At 61.3% G+C, this 23,865-nt stretch overlaps 1 pseudogene; it reads right to left on the minus strand.

Moving 5' to 3' along the window:
• Positions 1–1,086: 1,086 nt before the first annotated feature.
• LOC144590089 (nonsense-mediated mRNA decay factor SMG5-like) overlaps positions 1,087–23,865 on the minus strand; it is a 28,746-nt pseudogene continuing 5,967 nt past the window's right edge.

Consider the following 23,865-nt stretch of genomic DNA (forward strand, 5'->3'; position numbering starts at 1 on the left):
AGGGGGGAACATGGGGGGGGGAAACACGGGGGGGGGGGGGGTGGGGGAACCCGGGGGGGGGAACCCGGGGGGGAGGGGGGGGGAGGGGGGAACACGGGGGGGGGGGAGGGGGGAACACGGGGGGGGAGGGGGGGGGAGGGGGGAACACGGGGGGGGGGGAGGGGGGGAACACGGGGGGGGGGGGGAGGGGGGAACACGGGGGGGGAGGGGGGAACACGGGGGGGGGAGGGGGGAACACGGGGGGGGGAGGGGGGAACACGGGGTGTGGGGAGAGACAAGGGGGGTTGAAATTGCAGGCCACAGACAGGGCAGCAAGGAAACAAAACACAATCTGAATTATCAAGACCTCACCACAGAGAAACTCCACACAAACTCAGTTTACACACGCACACTCAGTGTTACACTGGACATCATGTCACATGTGGGAGCTGGCATGTGCCACGTGTGGGGGCTGGGATGTGGTGCGTGTGGGGGCTGGTGTGTGGTGCGTGTGGGGGCTGGTGTGTGGTGCGTGTGGGACTGGCGTGTGTTACATGTGGGAGTTGCCGTGTTGTGTGTCATGGACACGTGTTCCCTGCACCCGGTGCCGGTGAATCACCCTCCCTGTGACCCCCCCACCCTCCCTGTGACCCCCCCACCCTCCCTGTGACCCCCCCCACCCTCCCTGTGAACCCCCACCCTCCCTGTGACCCCCCACCCTCCCTGTGACCCCCCCACCCTCCCTGTGAACCCCCACCCTCCCTGTGAACCCCCACCCTCCCTGTGACCCCCACCCTCCCTGTGACCCCCCCACCCTCCCTGTGACCCCCCACCCTCCCTGTGAACCCCCACCCTCCCTGTGACCCCCCCACCCTCCCTGTGACCCCCCCCACCCTCGCTGTGACCCCCCACCCTCCCTGTGACCCCCCACCCTCCCTGTGACCCCCCCCACCCTCGCTGTGACCCCCCACCCTCCCTGTGACCCCCCCACCCTCGCTGTGACCCCCACCTTCCTGTGACCCCCCACCCTCCCTGTGACCCCCCCCACCCTCCTGCAGCCAAAGCTGCACCATGTCCCGCATCAGCCGGTTCCTGCGAGCCTCTTCCTCAGCCTAGGGCAAAGCACAGGGGCAGCAATGACGCAGGGGCAGTGACGCTGGTGAGTGTGGGTCGGGGGGGGGGGGTGTTGGTCGGGGAGGGGGGTCCGGGTAGTGGGGTGTGTGGGGAGGGGGGATGTGTGGGGAGGGGGGGATGTGTGGGGAGGGGTCTCACCATGCGGAGCAGGGCCTGGGTGTGAGGGTTGGGGGGGGGGTGGGGTGGGGGTTGGGGGGGCGGGGTCGCTTATCGGCAGCAGAAGGATGGGAGGATGGTGGGATTGGAGGAGAGGGGGGTTTCGGGGTGTGTGAGGAGGCGTGGGAGTGGGGGTCAGGGGATGTGATAGGGGGGGGTTTGGGGGGTGCGGGGGGATGTGAGGGGGGGCTGGGTGGGGGCTCGTACCTGGGGGTTCGGGGTGCAGGGTGGGGGTGAAGGGGTCAGGGTGGGGGTGAGGGGAGGGTGTCAGGGTGGGGGCTCGTACCTGGGGTTTGGGGTGCAGGGTGGGCATGCTGTTCTCTCCCTCCTCCAGCTCGGCCTGCAGGCGGATGTTGACGTGATTGACCAAGTGGGAGAAGAAGGCCAGTGTGAAGGCGATGGCCGCGCTGTACTGCTTCATACCTGCAGCGTAGAGAGGTCAGTGGGGACCCGCCCGGGTAACAACCCCCCCCCCACCGACAACGGGGAAAACTACCTCACCCCACACCCCCCTCTCCCACTACCCCACCCCACCCCCATCCACAAACCCCCCCGACAACGGGTAAACTCACTCACCCCAACCCCCCACTCCCCCTCACCCTCACATTCGCTCACCCCAACCCACCCCACATGAGGCAGATGAGGAGCATGTGGAAGACCAGCAGGTCGGGCAGGAAGCCGTGTCCTCGCTCGTCCTCCTCCTCCTCCTCCTCCTCCTCCTCCTCCTCCTCCTCCTCACTGCAGCCGCTCGGGCTGGCCGGTGACAGCAGGTAGAAGAGGCACAGGTTGAAATCCTCCAGCACAGACTGGCAGATGGATGTCACCTCCACCTCCGACGTGCTGGAGAGAGAGAGAAGCAGCGGGAAGATTCAGACCCACCAGATCAGCAAATCACAACAGGTGGCGAAACATCCTCCCTTTATTATACAATTACATTTGTTCAATTACTTACACCACAAGTAAAATAACTCCCCTCACCACAACACAAAGAATGCCAAGTATTCCTGCAACTAAACATCACACCACCATGTTAGAATGTGCTGGAAGGAACTGTAGATGCTGGTTTACACCAAAGATAGACACAGAGTGCTGGAGTAACTCAGTGGGACAGGCAGCATCTCTGGAGAGAAGGAATGGGTGATGTTTCAGGTCTGAAGGAGGGTTTCGACCCGAAACGTCAACCATACCGTCTCTCCAGTCCCGCTGAGTTGCGCCGGCATTGCGTGTCTATCTACGATATTACAATCCTGACCCAGGATACAGTCCACAGTGATCGGTCCCAGAACCCTCCAGGGCACTGTGCACAGCGCCTGCTCCATCTCAAGGGACAGTCGGGCACGGATGTAACCCCGGAAAAGGGGCAGGCAGTGGGCTCGGGCAGAGCCTCCTCTGCCTGGGTAGTACCTACACAGAATGACCTGACAGAGGTTTCGTTTAGAGATACAGCACGAAAAGAGGCCTTTCGGCCCACCGTGTCCGCACCGACCAGCGATCCTGTGCACTAGCACTATCCTAACCAGGGACAATTTACAATCTTTTTACGAAAGCAAATTACACGCCTGTACGTCTATGGAGTGTGGGGGGAAGCTGGTGCTCCCAGAGAAATCCCAAGAGGTCACGGGGAGAACGTTCAAACTCCGTACAGACAGCACCCGTGGTCTCTGGTGCTGTGAGGCAGCAATTCTACCGCTGCGCCACCGTGCCGTTGAGACAGGTATAATTACCACATTTAAAATACTCTTGGACAAACACATGGATGGAAAAGGTTTGGAGGGATGTAGGACAAAGGGCGTGTTTCCCTGTTGGATGTCTGTGACTCTAAACATTTATTTTTAGTTCACGTTAGTTTAGAGATACAGTGTGGAAACACACCCTTCGGCCCAGCGAGTCCACAACGGCCAGAGACATTACCTCACACACACTAGGGACAGTTTTACATTTGTACATGACAATTAACTTCCAAAATTGCACGTCTTTGGAGTGTGGGAGGAAACTGAAGATCTTGGAGAAAACCCACGCAGGTCACAGGGAGAAGGTACAAACTCTGTATGGACCCGTGGTCAGGATGGATGCCAGGTCTCTGGCGCTGTGAGGCAGCAGCTCTACCCTTTTAAATTCCCTGCAGTCTGTGAGCTCCAGGTCACCTTCAGCAACAGACTGGTCAATAGTCAATAGTGGTTTATTAGTCACAGACACATAGATGTGTAGTGAAATGAAACATTACCCACAGTTGAAACACTAAGACCAATAAGAATAATCAATAAAAATGCAATAACAAATACAATCATACACTAACACCAAACAAAAGAAACATCCATCACAGTGAGTTTCCTCCAGTCCCTCCTCACTGTGATGGAAGGCCACAATGTCTTTTCTCTTCCCCTGCCGTCTTCTCCCGCGGTTAGGCTGTTGAACTTGCCACGTCGGGGCTCCCGACATTGGAGCGCCCGCTGGGCGGTGAAAGGTCCACGGACTACTCCAGGCCACGCCGGACGGTGAAAGGTCTACGGCGGGCCGACCCAAGCCCCGCGATTTGGGGCGGGCGAACACGCTGCCTCTGCCACTGCCGGTGCTCCGATGTCGGCCCCCACCCAGGGGCCTGCGGGCTTCCGACATCCACGCAGCCCGCGCCGGAGCCTCCGGAGACTTGTCGCAGCCGCTCCCGCAGCATCCGCCAGCGTCGCAGGTGGTGAGTCCGGGCTGTGGGCCCCAGGTGGTCCCAGGTGCTGGCCGGTGGTAGGTGGAGCCCGCCGGTCCCAGGTGCATGGCCGGTGGTAGGTGGAGCCCGCCGGTCCCAGGTGCATGGCCGGTGGTAGGTGGAACCCGCCGGTCCCAGGTGCATGGCCGGTGGTAGGTGGAGCCCGCCGGTCCCAGGTGCATGGCCGGTGGTAGGTGGAGCCCGCCGGTCCCAGGTGCATGGCCGGTGGTAGGTGGAGCCCGCCGGTCCCAGGTGCATGGCCGGTGGTAGGTGGAGCCCGCCGGTCCCAGGTGCATGGCCGGTGGTAGGTGGAGCCCGCCGGTCCCAGGTGCATGGCCGGTGGTAGGTGGGCCCCCAGGTGGTCCCAGGTGCATGGCCGGTGGTAGGTGGGCCCCAGGTGGTCCCAGGTGCATGGCCGGTGGTAGGTGGAGCCCGCCGGTCCCAGGTGCATGGCTGGTGGTAGGTGGAGCCCGCCGGTCCCAGGTGCATGGCCGGTGGTAGGTGGGCCCCAGGTGGTCCCAGGTGCATGGCCGGTGGTAGGTGGAGCCCGCCGGTCCCAGGTGCATGGCCGTGGTAGGTGGGCCCCAGGTGGTCCCAGGTGCATGGCCGGTGGTAGGTGGAGGCCCGCCGGTCCCAGGTGCATGGCCGGTGGTAGGTGGGGCCCCAGGTTGTCCCAGGTGCATGGCCGGTGGTAGGTGGTGCCCGCCGTCCCAGGTGCATGGCCGGTGGTAGGTGGAGCCCGCCGGTCCCAGGTGCATGGCCGGTGGTAGGTGGAGCCCGCCGGTCCCAGGTGCATGGCCGGTGGTAGGTGGAGCCCGCCGGTCCCAGGTGCATGGCCGGTGGTAGGTGGGCCCCAGGTGGTCCCAGGTGCATGGCCGGTGGTAGGTGGAGCCCGCCGGTCCCAGGTGCATGGCCGGTGGTAGGTGGAGCCCGCCGGTCCCAGGTGCATGGCCGGTGGTAGGTGGAGCCCGCCGGTCCCAGGTGCATGGCCGGTGGTAGGTGGAGCCCGCCGGTCCCAGGTGCATGGCCGGTGGTAGGTGGAGCCCGCCGGTCCCAGGTGCATGGCCGGTGGTAGGTGGAGCCCGCCGGTCCCAGGTGCATGGCCGGTGGTAGGTGGAGCCCGCCGGTCCCAGGTGCATGGCCGGTGGTAGGTGGAGCCCGCCGGTCCCAGGTGCATGGCCGGTGGTAGGTGGAGCCCGCCGGTCCCAGGTGCATGGCCGGTGGTAGGTGGGCCCCAGGTGGTCCCAGGTGCATGGCCGGTGGTAGGTGGAGCCCGCCGGTCCCAGGTGCATGGCCGGTGGTAGGTGGAGCCCGCCGGTCCCAGGTGCATGGCCGGTGGTAGGTGGGCCCCAGGTGGTCCCAGGTGCATGGCCGGTGGTAGGTGGGCCCCAGGTGGTCCCAGGTGCATGGCCGGTGGTAGGTGGAGCCCGCCGGTCCCAGGTGCATGGCCGGTGGTAGGTGGAGCCCGCCGGTCCCAGGTGCATGGCCGGTGGTAGGTGGAGCCCGCCGGTCCCAGGTGCATGGCCGGTGGTAGGTGGAGCCCGCCGGTCCCAGGTGCATGGCCGGTGGTAGTGGTGGGGCCCCAGGTGGTCCCAGGTGCATGGCCGGTGGTAGGTGGGCCCCAGGTGGTCCCAGGTGCATGGCCGGTGGTAGGTGGAGCCCGCCGGTCCCAGGTGCATGGCCGGTGGTAGGTGGAGCCCGCCGGTCCCAGGTGCATGGCCGGTGGTAGGTGGGCCCCAGGTGGTCCCAGGTGCATGGCCGGTGGTAGGTGGGCCCCAGGTGGTCCCAGGTGCATGGCCGGTGGTAGGTGGAGCCCGCCGGTCCCAGGTGCATGGCCGGTGGTAGGTGGGCCCCAGGTGGTCCCAGGTGCATGGCCGGTGGTAGGTGGAGCCCGCCGGTCCCAGGTGCATGGCCGGTGGTAGGTGGAGCCCGCCGGTCCCAGGTGCATGGCCGGTGGTAGGTGGAGCCCGCCGGTCCCAGGTGCATGGCCGGTGGTAGGTGGAGCCCGCCGGTCCCAGGTGCATGGCCGGTGGTAGGTGGGCCCCAGGTGGTCCCAGGTGCATGGCCGGTGGTAGGTGGGCCCCAGGTGGTCCCAGGTGCATGGCCGGTGGTAGGCCGCATTGGGAACGGAGACACGACACAGAAACAAAGTTCGTGTCTCCGTTCGGGAGAGAGAATTTTTTATAGTTCCCGTTCCCTCCCACCCCCTCCCCCCCCACCCCCTCCCCCCCACATAACATACAAACACTACACCATATTAAAACTACAATTCATACAAATTCATACAAAAACAACAAAAAACACAAAAGACAGACAGACGGACTGCAGGCAAGCCGCAGCTGTGACGGCAGCGCTGGCTCCCACCAAGATGCAGCACAGAACGCCACAGGAGATCCTTGTTCCCTGTGGCTATCGAACCGCACAACTCCTTCCCCTTCTGTCGTGGCTGAGACTGAGACTGTATCGAATCCTATCGTAATTCACCAGCAGTTAGAATCTTAGTCAGAGAGTGATACAGTGTGGAAACAGGCCCTTCGGCCCAACTTGCCCACACCGGCCAACATGCCCCATCAACACTAGTCCCACCTGCCTCACGTTTGGTCCATATCCCTCCAAACCTGTCCTATCCATGTACCCGTCTAACTGTTTCTTGAACGTTGGGATAGTCCCAGCATCAACTACCTCCTCCAGCAGCTTGTTCCATACACCCACCACCCTCTGTGTGGGAAAGTTACCCCTCAGATTCCTATTAAATCTTTCCCCTTCACCTTGAACGTATAATAATAATAATAATAATAATAATAATATTCATTTATTGTCATTGCAACGAGTACAACGAAATTAAAAAATAGCCAATCCTGACGGTGCGTACAAACATATATGCAATAAATGCAAAAACAAATAAATACATAAATACAATTAAATACAATTATATTAAGTACAAGATTTTTTAACGGTGTTGCCTAGTGCAAAGGTAGTGTTCAGTTCTCGTATGGCCCTGGGGTAAAAACTGTTCTTAAGTCTGTTTGTTCGGGATTTGATCGACCTGAAACGTCGACCAGAGGGCAGATGAACAAACAGACGGTGGCCGGGGTGGGATGGATCTTTTATTATTTTGCCTGCTCTACTGAGGCAGCGTAGGCTGAACAGGTGCTCCAGGGAGGGCAGTGAGCAGCCGATGATCTTCTGGGCCGTCGTGATGACCCTCTGAAGGGCCTTCCTGTCCTTTTCTGAGCAGCTGGCATACCATGTGGTTATACAGTATGCCAGCACACTCTCGATGGAGCAGCGATAGAAGGATAACATGAGCTTCTCCTGCAGGTTGGTTTTCCTGAGGATCCTCAGGAAGTGGAGTCTCTGCTGTGCCTTCTTTACTGTGGTGATGGTGTTGGTAGACCAGGTGAGATCCTCTGCGATGTGCGTACCCAGGAACCTGAAAGCTGGTACCCTTTCCACACAGACCCCATTGATGTAGAGTGGGTCGTAATCTACACTGGTTTTTCTAAAGTCAATTATAAGTTCCTTTGTTTTGGAGGAGTTCAGGACCAGATTGTTCACTGAACACCATGCTGCCAGCCTTTGGATTTCATCCCTATAGGCTGTCTCATCTCCTTCTGAGATGAGTCCAACCACAGTCGTGTCATCCGCGAACTTGATGATGGTGTTGGTGGGATGGGTGGGGGCGCAGTCGTGAGTGTAGAGGGAGTAAAGGATGGGGCTCAACACACAGCCCTGTGGTGAGCCGGTGCTCAGTGTAATGGTGGAGGAGAGGTGAGGGCCTATTTTGACGGTCTGGGGGCGGTTGGTCAGGAAGTCCTTGATCCATTTGCAGATGGTTTGGGAAAATCCAAGGTCGGAAAGTTTGGTGACCAGTCTGCTCGGGATGACCGTGTTAAAGGCAGAGCTGAAGTCGAGGAAGAGCATCCTCACATAGCTCCCCTGGTGTTCAAGGTGGGTCAGTGCAGTGTGAAGAGCAGTGTCGATGGCATCCCCTGTAGACCTATTTGCTCTGTAGGCAAACTGGTGTGGGTCGAAGGTGGGTGGGAGGCTGGCTTTGATGTGCTGCAGGACCAGTCTCTCGAAGCACTTTGTGATGACCGGTGTGAGTGCTACCGGACGGTAGTCGTTAAGGCCGCTGATGACAGACTTTTTCGGCAATGGGATGATTATGGCGGACTTCAGGCAGGGAGGGATGGTGGATTTTAAAAGGGACAGGTTGAAGATTTTTGTGAAGACCTCAGATAATTGGTCTGCACATTCCCTCAGCACTCTGCCCGTCACACCATCGGGGCCTGCAGCTTTCCTGGGATTCACTGCTCTGAGCACGCGCTTAACATCATACTCCTGCACAGTGAAGGTGTTGCTGTCAGGTGCTGGAGAGGGTGTTATGTCTGCCACTGTAGCTTTCACCTCGAAACGAGCAAAGAAACAGTTAAGTTCCTCTGCCAGCGAGGCGTCGCCGTCGGCAGTCGTGCGGTTGCTGGTCTTGTAGTTGGTGATGTGCTGGATGCCTTGCCATACCCGCCGTGGGTCATTGTTGGTAAAGTGGTCCTCAATCTTCCTCTTGTAGGACGCTTTGGCATCCTTGATGCCTCTCTTCAGGTTGGTTCTAGCAGCACTGTATAGAGCTCTATCACTAGACCTGAAGGCGGTGTTACGGTCCTTGAGGAGAGACCTGACTTCCTTTGTCATCCAGGGTTTCTGATTGGGATACAACCGGATGCGTTTGTCGACGGTGACATTGTCAACACAGTTTTGGATGTAGCAAAGTACAGTTGATGTATACTCCTCCAAGTCCTGATCCTCAAAAATATCCCAGTTGGTCCTTTCGAAGCAATCCTGCAGCTGCGAGGAAACTCCTTCAGGCCATGTCTTAACAGTCTTTATGGTGACTGGAGCTTTCCTCCTGAGTGGGGTGTATGCTGGAGTTAGGAATATGGACAGGTGATCTGACTGCCCCAGGTGTGGTAGTGGTGCTGACCTGAAACCCTTCTTAATATTTGAGTAAACCTTGTCTAGTGTGTTTTTCCCCCTGGTAGCACATCTTATGTGTTGTTCAAGTTTCGGGAGAACTGACTTTAGGTCTGCATGGTTGAAGTCCCCGGCTATGATGTGGGCTGCTTCTGGATATGTGCTCTGTTGTGAGTTTATTGCACCGAGCAGGTAGCCTAAAGCTGTGCTAGCGTTAGCATTCGGTGGGATGTAGACTGCTGTTACTATAACCCCTGTAAATTCGCGAGGAAGGTAAAAAGGCCTGCATTTAACTGTTAGGGACTCCAGATCAGGAGAACAGTGGCTATCTATGATTTGGATATTAGTGCACCAGCTGTTGTGCACGTAAATGCATAACCCCCCCCCCCTTGCTCTTACCGGAGTCGATGTTTCTGTCCCAACGAAACGCTGTACGCCCGGCTAGCTCAATGGCTCCGTCTGGGATAAGTGGATGAAGCCATGTCTCTGTTACTAAGAGAATGCAACAGTCCTCCACGAGTTTGTTTGCTGATATCTGTAGTTTTAGTTCGTCATTTTGTTGATGATGGATCTGGCGTTGGTGAGAAACATGCTGGGTAGCGGTGGTTTGTGTGGCTGTCTCTTTAGCTTGGCAAGTATACCGGACCGGCATCCACGCTTTTGCTTCCTGTTTCTCCTCCGCCTGCGACGCCTGTTCACGCCGACAACTATCCACGGAGCGCCCGGTGTCCTGGCTATCTCTTCCGGTATATTTCGCGGGTGTGGAAATTCGCGCACAAGGTCCCGATTGCACTGGAATCCTATGATCAGAAGATCCTTTCGGTTGTAGGTAGGATTTGCCTGATTTTCCTGATTTTCATGACTAAAATTGACTAACAGACATAACACAGATAACACACATAAAACGCACCGAAAGGGAGAGCTGTGAGCCGCTGCGTGCGTGCGTGCGCGCCGCCATCTTGCGGCCCTCTGCTCCTCGATTCCCCTACTCTGGGCAAGACAGTTGTATCCTTCCTGCAGGTTGCTGGATGGAATGTGCACTGTCTGTGTTGTGGACCAAGATGCCGTGATCCTCCCCTGTAAACCTGCAACAATGCGGCCTGGAACACTCCCTGTTGTGGCAGAAACTGCAGACAGCACCGGCTCACGTTACTCTCCTTTGTGGGTGGAGAGACAGCACAAAACCGGTCTGCGATCTCCCACCAGGTGCCTGGCAGCACCACCCCACCCTCACACAAAGCAGCAAGGCCAAGCTGCCTGATACACACTGGGTAAAGATCAAACCCAGACAGGGTAAAGATCAGCCCCAGACCGGGTAAGGATCGAAGCCTCACACAAAGCAGCAACCCCCGGCTGCCTGACACACACTGAGTAAGGATCGAACCCTGGCATGGGCTGCAGGAACCCCAGACAAGGCGACACGCACACCAACCGATCGGTAAAGATTGAACCCTGGCACGGGATGCTCACCTGTTCTTGGGTTGCAGGAGGCTCTGCAGGTACATGAAACTCACCAACAAACGCTTGATGTCTCTCGACCTGACAAATAAAAGCACAGGTGAAGGTTACAGCAACACAACACGACCGCACAGGGAGGGAGGGAGAGAGGGAGGGAGGGAAGGAGGGAGAACGTACAAACGCCATACAGATGGCACCGGTCGTCATGGAACCCGGGTCTGTGGCGTTATGAGGCAACTCTACCTGTGTGCGGTCGCATTGAGGACAATGTTGGAGGCAGCAGCAACTTTACCGCCGTGCCACCCAGTGCGGACATGTTGGCAGCAGCAACTTTACCGCTGTGCCACCCAGTGAGGACAATGTTGGCAGCAGCAACTTTACCGCTGTGCCACCCAGTGCGGACATGTTCGCAGCAGCAACTTTACCGCTGTGCCACCCAGTGAGGACAATGTTGGCAGCAGCAACTTTACCGCTGTGCCACCGTGCGGCTGTTGGCAGCAACAACTTTACCGCTGTGCCACCCCGTGCGGACATGTTGGCAGCAGCAACTTTACTGCTGCAGTGCGGACAATGTTGGCAGCAGCAACTTTACCGCTGAGCTACTGTGCCATCTAGTGCGGACAATGTTGGAGGCAGCAACTCTGCCGCTGCTGTGCGGACATGTTAGACCGGCTCACCTTTGCCTGCTCACTGAGAGTTTCTTGGTGTCTGTTCTGCGGATCTGGTGGTAGGCCTTGGCCGCCTTGTCAAACAGTCGCGTCAGGTTGCCGTAAGCCCCTTCAAAAGGCATTTCAGAGTGGATGCTGGCAACGGACAACAGTGACGCTCCCTCTCCCCACCCCGATAGCACCCAGCTCCCTCACTCTCAGGGCCCCTGGAGATGCGTCCTCTGGAGATTGGGCCCCTGGACACGGGGGACCCTGGAGATGCGGCCCCTGGACATGGGGCACCCTGGAGACGGGGCACCCTGGACACGGGGCACCCTGGAGACGGGGGGCCCTGGAGACGGGGGACCCTGGACACGCGGCCCCTGGAGATGCGGCCCCTGGACACGGGGAACCCTGGAGACGGGGAACCCTGGAGACGGGGGACCCTGGACACGCGGCCCCTGGAGATGCGGCCCCTGGACACGGGGAACCCTGGAGACGGGGGACCCTGGAGACGGGGGACCCTGGAGACGGGGGACCCTGGACACGCGGCCCCTGGAGACGGGGGACCCTGGACACGGGGGACCCTGGACACGCGGCCCCTGGACACGGGGGACCCTGGACACGGGGGACCCTGGACACGCGGCCCCTGGACACGGGAGACCCTGGAGACGCGGCCCCTGGACACGGGGGACCCTGGACACGCGGCCCCTGGACACGGGGGACCCTGGACACGCAGCCCCTGGAGACGGGGGACCCTGGACACGCGGCCCCTGGAGACGGGGGACCCTGGACACGAGGGACCCTGGAGACGGGGGACCCTGGACACGCGGCCCCTGGAGACGGGGGACCCTGGACACGCGGCCCCTGGAGACGGGGGACCCTGGACACGGGGGACCCTGGACACGGGGGACCCTGGACACGCGGCCCCTGGACACGGGGGACCCTGGAGACGGGGGACCCAGGACACGGGGGACCCTGGACACGCGGCCCCTGGACACGGGGGACCCTGGACACGGGGGACCCTGGAGATGGGGGACCCTGGAGACGGGGGACCCTGGACACGCGGCCCCTGGACAGGCGGCCCCTGGAGACGAGGGACCCTGGACACACGGCCCCTGGACACGCGGCCCCTGGAGACGAGGGACCCTGGACACGCGGCCCCTGGAGACGGGGGACCCTGGACACGCGGCCCCTGGAGCCGCGGCCCCTGGACACGCGGCCCCTGGACACGCGGCCCCTGGAGACGGGGGACCCTGGACACGCGGCCCCTGGAGCCGCGGCCCCTGGACACGCGGCCCCTGGACACACGGCCCCTGGAGACGGGGGACCCTGGAGAGGTTGCATGCACCTCCTGCACCGTCGCAAGTTGTGTAGCAGCTGCACCCTTCAACAACCCTCTACTTTACAAACTGTGGCCGGTCCCACAGGTTCCCCCACACATCATTTACCCCACACACAGTATTTGAATGATTCAGAGAGCAGACTGGATGTTGTCAGGACTAGAGGATGTGAGCTACAGGGAGAGGTTGAACAGGCTGGGTCTCTATTCCTTCGAGTGCAGGAGGATGAGGGGTGATCTTATAGAGGTGTATAAAATCATGAGAGGAATAGATCGGGTAGAATCTCTTGCCCAGAGTAGGGGAATCGAGGACCAGAGGACATGGGTTTAAGGTGAGGGAGAAAAGATTTGATAGGAATCTGAGGGGTAACTTTTTCACACAGAGGGTTGTGGGTGTATGGAACGAGATGCTAGAGGGGGTAGTTGAGGCTGGGACTATACCATTGTTTAAGAAACAGTTAGACAGGTACATGGATAGGACAGGTTTGGAGGGAGATGGGCCAAACGCAGGCAGGGGGGACTAGTGTAGCTGGGACATGTTGGCCGGTGTGGGCAGGTTGGGCCGAAGGGCCTGTTTCCGTGCTATACCGCTCTGTGACAGCACCAGAGGCCAACAGAACGCTGAACTCTGAGTGGCACTTACCATCTGAGGTAGTAGTAGGTGGCCTCCATGTTGTAATACTTGCTGCCAGCCAGGGTCCCGAGCTGGTTGAAGGGCATGACTGAAGAGACAGGATCATGTACAGGCAACACAAACCCAACAACAGCTCATCAAGACAGTCACTTTGATCAACACCAACGCCCTCTTCTCCTCAGGTTTACTGTTCACTTTAGTTTAGAAATACAGCGTGGAAACAGGCCCTTCGGCCCATCGAGTCGGTGCCGACCAGCGATCCCCGCACACTCACACTATCCTACACACACTAGGGACAATTTACATTTATACCAAACCAATTAAGCTACAAACCTGCACGTCTTTGGAGTGCAGGAGGAAACCGGAGATCTCGGAGAAAACCAACGCAGGTCACGGGGAGAACGTACAAACTCCGTACAGACAGCACCCGTAGTCAGGGTCAAACCCAGGTCTCTGGCGCTGTGAGGCAACAGCTCTACTGCTGTGCCACCGTTACAGAGAGCCATGTCAGGGCATCGTCTTGCTTGTGTCTTCTGTGTATTACACACAAACCTCTGCTGCAAGCAAAATACTGCTCCCTTGTCCAAACCTACACCACCACATCCTCCTCTCCTGCTGCATCCCACTGCTCCAGCTGCCCCCAGTCCCCTCCTGCCCGCGGTGCCCCACATGGGGGGGTTTACCCCAGCTCCCCCAGTCCCCTCCTGCCCACGGTGCCCCACATGGGGGGGTTTACCCCAGCTCCCCCAGTCCCCTCCTGCCCATGGTGCCCCACACGGGGGGGGGGGGGGGTTTACCCCAGCAGCTACAGGGGGACCCCGCACAGAGTGGCCCCACTAGGGGGTGGGTTTACACCAGCAGCTACAGGGGGACCCCGCACTAAGTGGCCCCACTAGGGGGGGGTTTACCGGCGCTGGTACAGAGGGCCCCACTGCACTCACCCACATGAGGAGCCACCAACAGCGACTGGTGGTAGAAACTCTCGGCCAGCTGCTCACCGTCCACCCCCGACAACTCGTTCTGGTATCGTGCTGGAAGACAGGACGGGAGTGACGGTGCGGAGTGAACGTGCGGAGTGACGGAGTGGCAGTGCTAAGAGTGCGGAGTGACGGAGGGCAGTGCAGAATGATGGTGCAGAGTGACGGAGTGGCCGGGACTGAGCAGCGGAATCTGCCACTACAGCGGCGTGTTGGCAAACGGAACAGGGATATACGAGGACACGGTCTAATGCAAAGACCACCTTGACCACAGTGCTGAGGCTCAACAAACATAGAGAATAGGTGCAGGAGGTGGCCATTCAGCCCTTCGAGCCAGCACCACCATTCAATATGATCATGGTTGATCATCCACAATTAGTACCCCGTTCCTGCCTTCTCCCCGTATCCCTTGATTCCACTAGCCCCTAGAGCTCTATCTATCCAACTCTTTCTTGAATACATCCAGTAAATTGGCCTCCACTGCCCTCTGTGGCAGAGAGTTCCACAGAATCACAACTCTCGGGGTGAAAACGTTTTTCCACATCTCAGTCCTAAATGGCCGACCCCTTATTCTTAAACTGTGACCCCTGGTTCTGGACTCCCCCAATATCGGGAACATTTTTCGTGCATCTAGCCTGTCCAATCCATTAAGAATTTTATATGTTTCTATAAGATCCCCTCCCATCCTTCTAAATTCCAGGGAATATTAGCCCAGTCGACCCATTCTAATCAAGAACTTGTCAATCTCCACTTTAGAAATATCTATTGACTTGGCCTCCACAGCCGTCTGTAGCAAAGAATTCCACATATTCACCATCCTCTGACTAAAGAAATTCCTCCTCATCTCCTTCCTAAAAGAACGTCCTTTAATTCTGAGGCTGTGCCCTCTGGTCCTAGACTCTCCCACTAGTGGAAACATCCTCTCCACATCCACTCTATCCAGGCCACTCACTATTCAGTAAGTTTCAATGAAGTCCACCCTCATCCTTCTAAACTCCAGCGAGTACAGGCCCAGTGCTGTCAAACGCTCATCATAGGTTAACCCACTCATTCCTGAGATCATTCTCATAAACCTCCTCTGGACCCTCTCCAGAGCCGGCACATCCTTCCTCAGATACGGAGCCCAAAATTGTTCTCAATATTGCGAATGCGGCCTGACCAGCGTCAGATAGAAACATAGAAAATAGTGCAGGAGGAGGCCATTCGGCCCTTTGAGCCAGCACCTCCTCATTGTGATCACGGCTGATCATCCACAATCAGTAACCCGTGCCTGCCTTCTCCCCATATCCCTTGATTCCGCTAGCCCCGAGAGCTCTATCTAACGCTCTCTTAAATCCATCCAGTGATTTGGCCTCCGCTCCCCTCTGTCCGCACATTCACAACTCTCTGGGTGACAAAATTCCTTCTCACCTCAGTTTTAAATGGCCTCCCCTTTATTCTAAGACTGTGGCCCCTGGTTCTGGACTCGCCCAACATTGGGAACATTTTTCCTGCATCCAGCTTGTCCAGTCCTTTTATAATTTTATACGTCTCTATAAGATCCCCTCTCATCCTTCTAAACTCCAGTGAATACAAGCCTAGTCTTTTCAATCGTTCCTCATATGAAAGTTCCACCATTCCAAGGATCAATCTCGTGAACCTACGCTGCACTGCCTCAATTACAAGGATGTCCTTCCTCAAATCAGATAGAGCACAAGGGCGGAGATGGTTCTGGTGAACCTTCTCTGGACCTGATCCCAGTGCCAGGGAGGGAGGAGGAATCCGTCAGCAAGCCTGTGGTCCCGTTCGTTCCCCCCGTGCCGATACTTACCCAGGTCTCCCAGGTACATCAGGCTCCTGTGACAAGCCATCTGAGCCCATTCCATTTCCTTGCCAGAAGCAGTCATCAGTTTCCTCCGACCTACACAAGCAAGAGAAAGAGAACCCCTTCAGATTCACAGGTGGAAGGAAGAGCATGTCATGCAATGGTCCACCTGGCATTCCCAGTCTCAGTGCCAGTGCACACCAGGGAGGGAGAGGTGTGCAAGGGGGAACTGCAGATGCTGCCTTATACCGAAGATAGACACAAAGAGCTGGAGTAACTCAGCGGGTCAGGCAGCATCTGTGGAGAGAAGGTGGGAGGGAGGGAGGGAGGGAGGGAGGGGGTAGGGGGGGAGGGAGGGAGGGAGGGGGTAGGAGGGAGGGAGGGAGGGGATAGGAGGGAGGGAGGGAGGGGGTAGGGGGGAGGGGGTAGGAGGGAGGGAGGGAGGGAGGGGGGTAGGGGGAGGGAGGGAGGGGGTAGGGGGGAGGGAGGGAGGGAGGGGGGAGGGGGGTAGGGGGGAGGGAGGGAGGGAGGGGGTAGGAGGGAGGGAGGGAGGGGGTAGGAGGGAGGGAGGGAGGGAGGGAGGGAGGGAGGGGGTAGGGGGGGAGGGAGGGAGGGAGGGGGTAGGAGGGAGGGAGGGAGGGGGTAGGGAGGGCATTGGCCTGGGATCAGCAGCACAGGCTCGGGACAAACAGACGCCGGTCTACCTTTCCCTCTTGACCCCATTCTCCTGCCTTCCGTCACCTTTCATGTCCTGAGTAATCAAGAGTAAAGCAGTGACCCGTACGGGAACCGAACCCATGACCTTGGCGTTATCAGCACCACGCTCCAACTAACGGGGCTAACTTGCCCCAGAGGGCAAGGAATCAATCATTAGCTGCAGCCAACTCCCCACCCCACTCCCACTCTGCCCCCCTCCCTCCCTCCCTCCCACACTCCCCCATCTGCCTCAATTCCCCACTCCCCCCTCCCCCTCTGCCCCCCTCCCTCCTACTCCTCCCCCCCACTCCATCCAAAGTGCAAGGATTCAATCATTTGCCACACGCTGCTCCTCTTTCCACCCTCTCCCCAACTCTCTCCCATAACCTCATCCTCCCTCCTCCCTCCCCCCTCCCCCAGTGATGCGGGCGCTACCTTCTTGTTGGTTTTGACCAGCTGGATGACCTCGTAGTAAACCTTCCTCCACAGCAGCTCCTCAGCCTTGCGGCCGTAGTCCACGGGGTGCAGGAACATCAGCTTCACACACAGCTCCTTCAGCCTGGGGTCCCAGCACAGGCCGGTCAGCAACACAGGGCTCCACCTAGACCACCCCCACCCCCCACACTGACACACACCTGACACACCCACACCCTGACCCACCCACACACTGACACACCCACACCCAGACCCACCCTGACCCACCCACACACTGACACACCCTGACCCACCCACACCCTGACCCACCCCACACTGACACACCCCCACCCTAGACCCTGACCCACCCCCACACTGACACACCCTGACCCACCCACACCCTGACCCACCCCCACACTGACACACCCCCACCCAGACCCTGACCCACCCCCACACTGACACACCCCCACCCAGACCCTGACCCACCCCCACACTGACACACCCCCACCCAGACCCTGACCCACCCCCACACTGACACACCCCCACCCAGACCCACACCCTGACCCACCCACACCCTGACCCACCCACACCCTGACCCACCCACACCCACACCCACCCACACCCACACCCACACCCACCCACACCCACCCACACCCACCCAGACCACACCCACCCCACACACCCACCCACACCCACACTGACACACCCCACCCTGACAAACCCACACCCTGACACACCCACACCCACACCCACCCACACCCACACCCACCCACACACTGACACACCCCCACCCAGACCCACACCCTGACCCACCCACACCCTGACCCACCCCCACACTGACACACCCCCACCCAGACCCACACCCTGACCCACCCACACCCTGACCCACCCCCCACACTGACACACCCCCACCCAGACCCACACCCTGACCCACCCCCACACTGACACACCCCCACCCTGACCACACCCACACCCAGACCCACCCACACCCTGACACACCCACCCAGACCCACACCTGACACACCCACACCCTGACACACCCACACCCTGACACACCCACACCCACACCCACCCAGACCCACACCCTGACCCACCCCCACACCCACACTGACACACCCTGACCCACCCACACCCTGACCCACCCCCACACTGACACACCCACACCCTGACACACCCACACCCAGACCCACCCACACCCTGACACACCCACACCCACACCCTGACCCACCCCCACACCCACACTGACACACCCTGACCCACCCACACCCAGACCCACCCACACACTGACACACCCACACCCTGACACACCCACACCCAGAGCCACCCACACCCTGACACACCCACACCACACCCTGACCCACCCCCACACCCACACTGACACACCCTGACCCACCCACACCCTGACCCAACCCCCCACACTGACACACCCCCACACTGACACACCCCCACCCAGACCCACACCCTGACCCACCCACACCCTGACCCACCCCCACACTGACACACCCCCACACTGACACACCCCCCACCCAGACCCACACCCTGACCACCCACACCCTGACCCACCCCCACACTGACACACCCCCACCCAGACCCACACCCTGACCCACCCACACCCTGACCCACCCCCACACTGACACACCCACACCCTGACCCACACCCTGACCCACCCACACCCTGACCCCACCCCACACCCTGACCCACCCACACCCTGACCCACCCCCACACTGACACACCCCCACCCAGACCCACACCCTGACCCACCCACACCCTGACCCACCCCCACACTGACACACCCCCACACTGACACACCCACACCCAGACCCACACCCTGACCCACCCCACACCCTGACCCACCCCCACACTGACCCACCCACACCTGACCCACCACACCCTGACCCACCCCCACACTGACACACCCACACCCTGACCCACCCACACCCTGACCCACCCCCACACTGACACACCCACACCCTGACCCACCCCACACTGACACACCCACACCCTGACCCACCCCCACACTGACACACCCACACCCTGACCACCCCCACCCAGACCCACACCCTGACCCACCCCCACACTGACACACCACACCCACCCAGACCCACCCACACCCACACCCTGACACACCCACACCCACCCAGACCAACACCCTGACCCACCCCACACTGACACACCCACACCCACACCCACACCCACACCCACACCCACACCCACCAGACCCAGACCCACCCACACCCACCCACACCCACCCAGACCCGCACCCACCCAGACCCACACCAACCACACCCACCACACACCCACCCAGACCCACCCACACCCACACCCACCCACACCCACACCCACCCACACCCACCCACACCCACACCCACCCACACCCACCCACACCCACACCCACACCACCCACACCCACACCCCACACCCACCCACACCACACCCACACCCACCCACACCCACACCCACACCCACACCCACCCACACCCACCCACACCCACCCACACCCACCCAGACCCACACCCACCACACCCACCCACACCCACACCCACCCACACCCACCCACACCCCACACCCACACCCACACCCACCCACACCCACACCCACCCCACACCCACACCCACACCCACACCCACCCACACCCACCCACACCCACACCCACCCACCCACACCCACCCAGACCCACACCCACCCACACCCACACCCACCCACACCCACACCACCCCAGCACCCACACGCACACCCACCCACACCCACCCACACCCACACCCACCCACACCCACCCACACCCACCCACACCCACCCAGACCCACACCCACCCACCCACACCCACCCAGACCCACACCCACCACCCACACCCACCCACACCCACACCCACACCCACACCCACCCACACCCACCCACACCCACACCCACACCCACACCCACACCCACCACACCCACCCACACCCACACCCACCCACCCACACCCACCCAGACCCACACCCACCCACACCCACACCCACACCCACCCACACCCACACCCACCACACCCACACCCACACCCACCCACACCCACACCCACACCCACCCACACCCACACCCACACCCACACCCACCCACACCCACACCCACCCACACCCACACCCACCCACACACACCCACACCCACACCCACCCACACCCACACCACACCCACCCACACCCACACCCACACACACCCACACCCACACCCACCCCACACCCACACCCACCCACACCCACCCACACCCACACCCACACCCACCCAGACCCACACCCACCCACACCCACACCCACCCACACCCACACCCACCCACACCCACCCACACCCACCCACACCCACCCACACCCACCCAGACCCACACCCTGACCCACCCACACCCACACCCTGATCCACCCCCACCCACACCCACCCAGACCCACACCCTGACCCACCCCCACCCACACCCACCCAGACCCACCCCCACCCACCCAGACCCACCCCCACCCCCACCCACACCCACCCAGACCCACCCCCACCCACACCCACCCAGACCCACACCCTGACCCACCCCCACCCAGACCCACCCCCACCCAGACCCACACCCTGACCCACCCCCACCCAGACCCACACCCTGACCCACCCCCACCCAGACCCACCCTGACCCACCCCCACCCACACCCACCCTGACCCACCCCCACCCAGACCCACACCCTGACCCACCCCCACCCAGACCCACCCCCACCCAGACCCACACCCTGACCCACCCCCACCCAGACCCACACCCTGACCCACCCCCACCCAGACCCACCCCCACACTGACACACCCACACCCTGACCCACCCCCACCCAGACCCACACCCTGACCCACCCCCACACTGACACACCCACACCCTGACCCACCCCCACACTGACACACCCCCACCCAGACCCACACCCTGACCCACCCCCACACTGACACACCCCCACACTGACACACCCCCACCCAGACCCACACCCTGACCCACCCCCACACTGACACACCCACACCCTGACCCACCCACACCCTGACCCACCCACACCCTGACACACCCCCACACTGACACACCCCCACCCAGACCCACACCCTGACCCACCCCCCACACTGACACACCCACACCCTGACCCACCCACACCCTGACCCACCCACACCCTGACCCACCCCCACACTGACACACCCACACCCTGACCCACCCCCACCCAGACCCACACCCTGACCCACCCCCACACTGACACACCCCACACCCACCCAGACCCACCCACACCCACACCCTGACACACCCACACCCACCCAGACCCACACCCTGACCCACCCCCACACTGACACACCCACACCCACCCACCCACACCCACACCCACACCCACCCAGACCCACACCCACCCACACCCACCACACCCACCCAGACCCACACCCACCCAGACCCACACCCACCCAGACACACACCACCCACACCCACCCAGACCCACCCACACCCACACCCACCCACACCCACCCACACCCACACCCACCCACCCACACCCACCCACACCCACACCCACCCACACCCACCCACACCCACACCCACACCCACCCACACCCACACCCACACCCACACCCACCCCCACACCCACCCACACCCACACCCACCCACACCCCACCCACACCCACCCACACCCACACCCACCCACACCCACACCCACACCCACCCACACCCACCCACACCCACCCACACCCACACCCACCCACACCCACCCACACCCACACCCACACCCACCCACACCCACACCCACACCCACCCACACCCACCCAGACCCACACCCACCCACACCACCCACACCACCCACACCCACCACACCCACACCCACCCACACCCCACACCCACACCCACACCCACCCACCCACACCCACACCCACCCACACCCACACCCACACCCACACCCACCACCCACACCCACCCACACCCACCCAGACCCACACCCACCCACCCCACACCCACCCACACCCACCAGACCCACACCCACCCACACCCACACCCACACCCACCCACACCCACACCCACACCCACCCACACCCACACCCCACACCCACACCCACCCACACCCACACCCACACCCACCCACACCCACACCCACACCACCCACACCCACACCCACACCCACACCCACACCCACCCACACCCACACCCACCCACACCCACACCCACACCCACCCACACACACCCACACCCACACCCACCCACACCCACACCCACACCCACACCCACACACACCCACACCCACACCCACCCACACCCACCCACACCCACCACCCATACCCACCCAGACCCACACCCACCCACACCCACACCCACCCACACCCACACCCACCCACACCACACCCACCCACACACCCACCCACACCCACACCCACACCCACACCCACCCACACCCACACCCACACCCACCCACACCCACACCCACCCACACCCACACCCACCCACACCCACCCACACCCACACCCACACACACCCACACCCACCCACACCCACACCCACACCCACACCCACCCACACCCACACCCACACCCACCCACACCCACACCCACCCACACCCACCCACACCCCACACCCACACCCACCCACACCCACCCACACCCACACCCACACACACCCACACCCACACCCACCCACACCCACACCCACACCCACACCCACCCACACCCACACCCACACCCACCCACACCCACACCCACACCCACACCCACCCACACCCACACCCACACCCACCCACACCCACACCCACCCACACCCACACCCACCCAGACCCACACCCACCCACACTCACACCCACCCTCACCCACACCCACACCCACCCACACCCACCCAGACCCACACCCACCCACACCCACACCCACACCCACCCACACCCACACCCACCCACACCCACCCAGACCCACACCCACCCACCCACACCCACCCAGACCCACACCCTGACCCACCCACACCCACCCACACCCACACCCCTGACCCACCCCCACCCACACCCACCCAGACCCACACCCTGACCCACCCCCACCCACACCCACCCAGACCCACCCCCACCCACCCAGACCCACCCCCACCCACACCCACCCAGACCCACACCCTGACCCACCCCCACCCAGACCCACCCCCACCCAGACCCACCCCCACCCAGACCCACACCCTGACCCACCCCCACCCAGACCCACACCCTGACCCACCCCCACCCAGACCCACCCTGACCCACCCCCACCCACACCCACCCTGACCCACCCCCACCCAGACCCACACCCTGACCCACCCCCACCCAGACCCACCCCCACCCAGACCCACACCCTGACCCACCCCCACCCAGACCCACACCCTGACCCACCCCCACCCAGACCCACACCCTGACCCACCCCCACACACAGCTCTTTCAGCCTGGGGACCAAGCACAGGCTGCTCAGCAGTGGACCGGCCCCACTTACACCGCCCCCACCCAGACGCACTCCCCACGACCCGACCACCCCTACCCTGACCGACCCAGCCCGTGACCACCCCTACCCTGACCGACCCAGCCCGTGACCACCCCTACCCTGACCGACCCAGCCCGTGACCACCCCTACCCTGACCGACCCAGCCCGTGACCACCCCTACCCTGACCGACCCAGCCCGTGACCTCCCTTACCCTGACCGACCCAGCCCGTGACCTCCCCTACCCTGACCGACCCAGCCCGTGACCTCCCCTACCCTGACCGACCCAGCCCGTGACCACCCCCGACCCTCTCCCACACTCACCTGTTGCGAAGGCTGATGTTTTCGGGCTTGAATACGCCATCTTGTTGCTGACAATTGCGTCTAATCGATGAACTGCTTCCACCACGGCCCTGGGAGACAGCAGGTCACAGCTACAACACCCATCTTTATTTGATTGATGTTTGACTAATGTTCGCTTCACAATTTGCACTGTGCATTCTGCTGCTCCATTGGACACGGGATGGTATGGA

The sequence above is a fragment of the Rhinoraja longicauda genome, unplaced genomic scaffold (genome assembly GCF_053455715.1).
Source record: "Rhinoraja longicauda isolate Sanriku21f unplaced genomic scaffold, sRhiLon1.1 Scf000123, whole genome shotgun sequence".
NCBI lineage: Eukaryota > Metazoa > Chordata > Chondrichthyes > Rajiformes > Arhynchobatidae > Rhinoraja > Rhinoraja longicauda.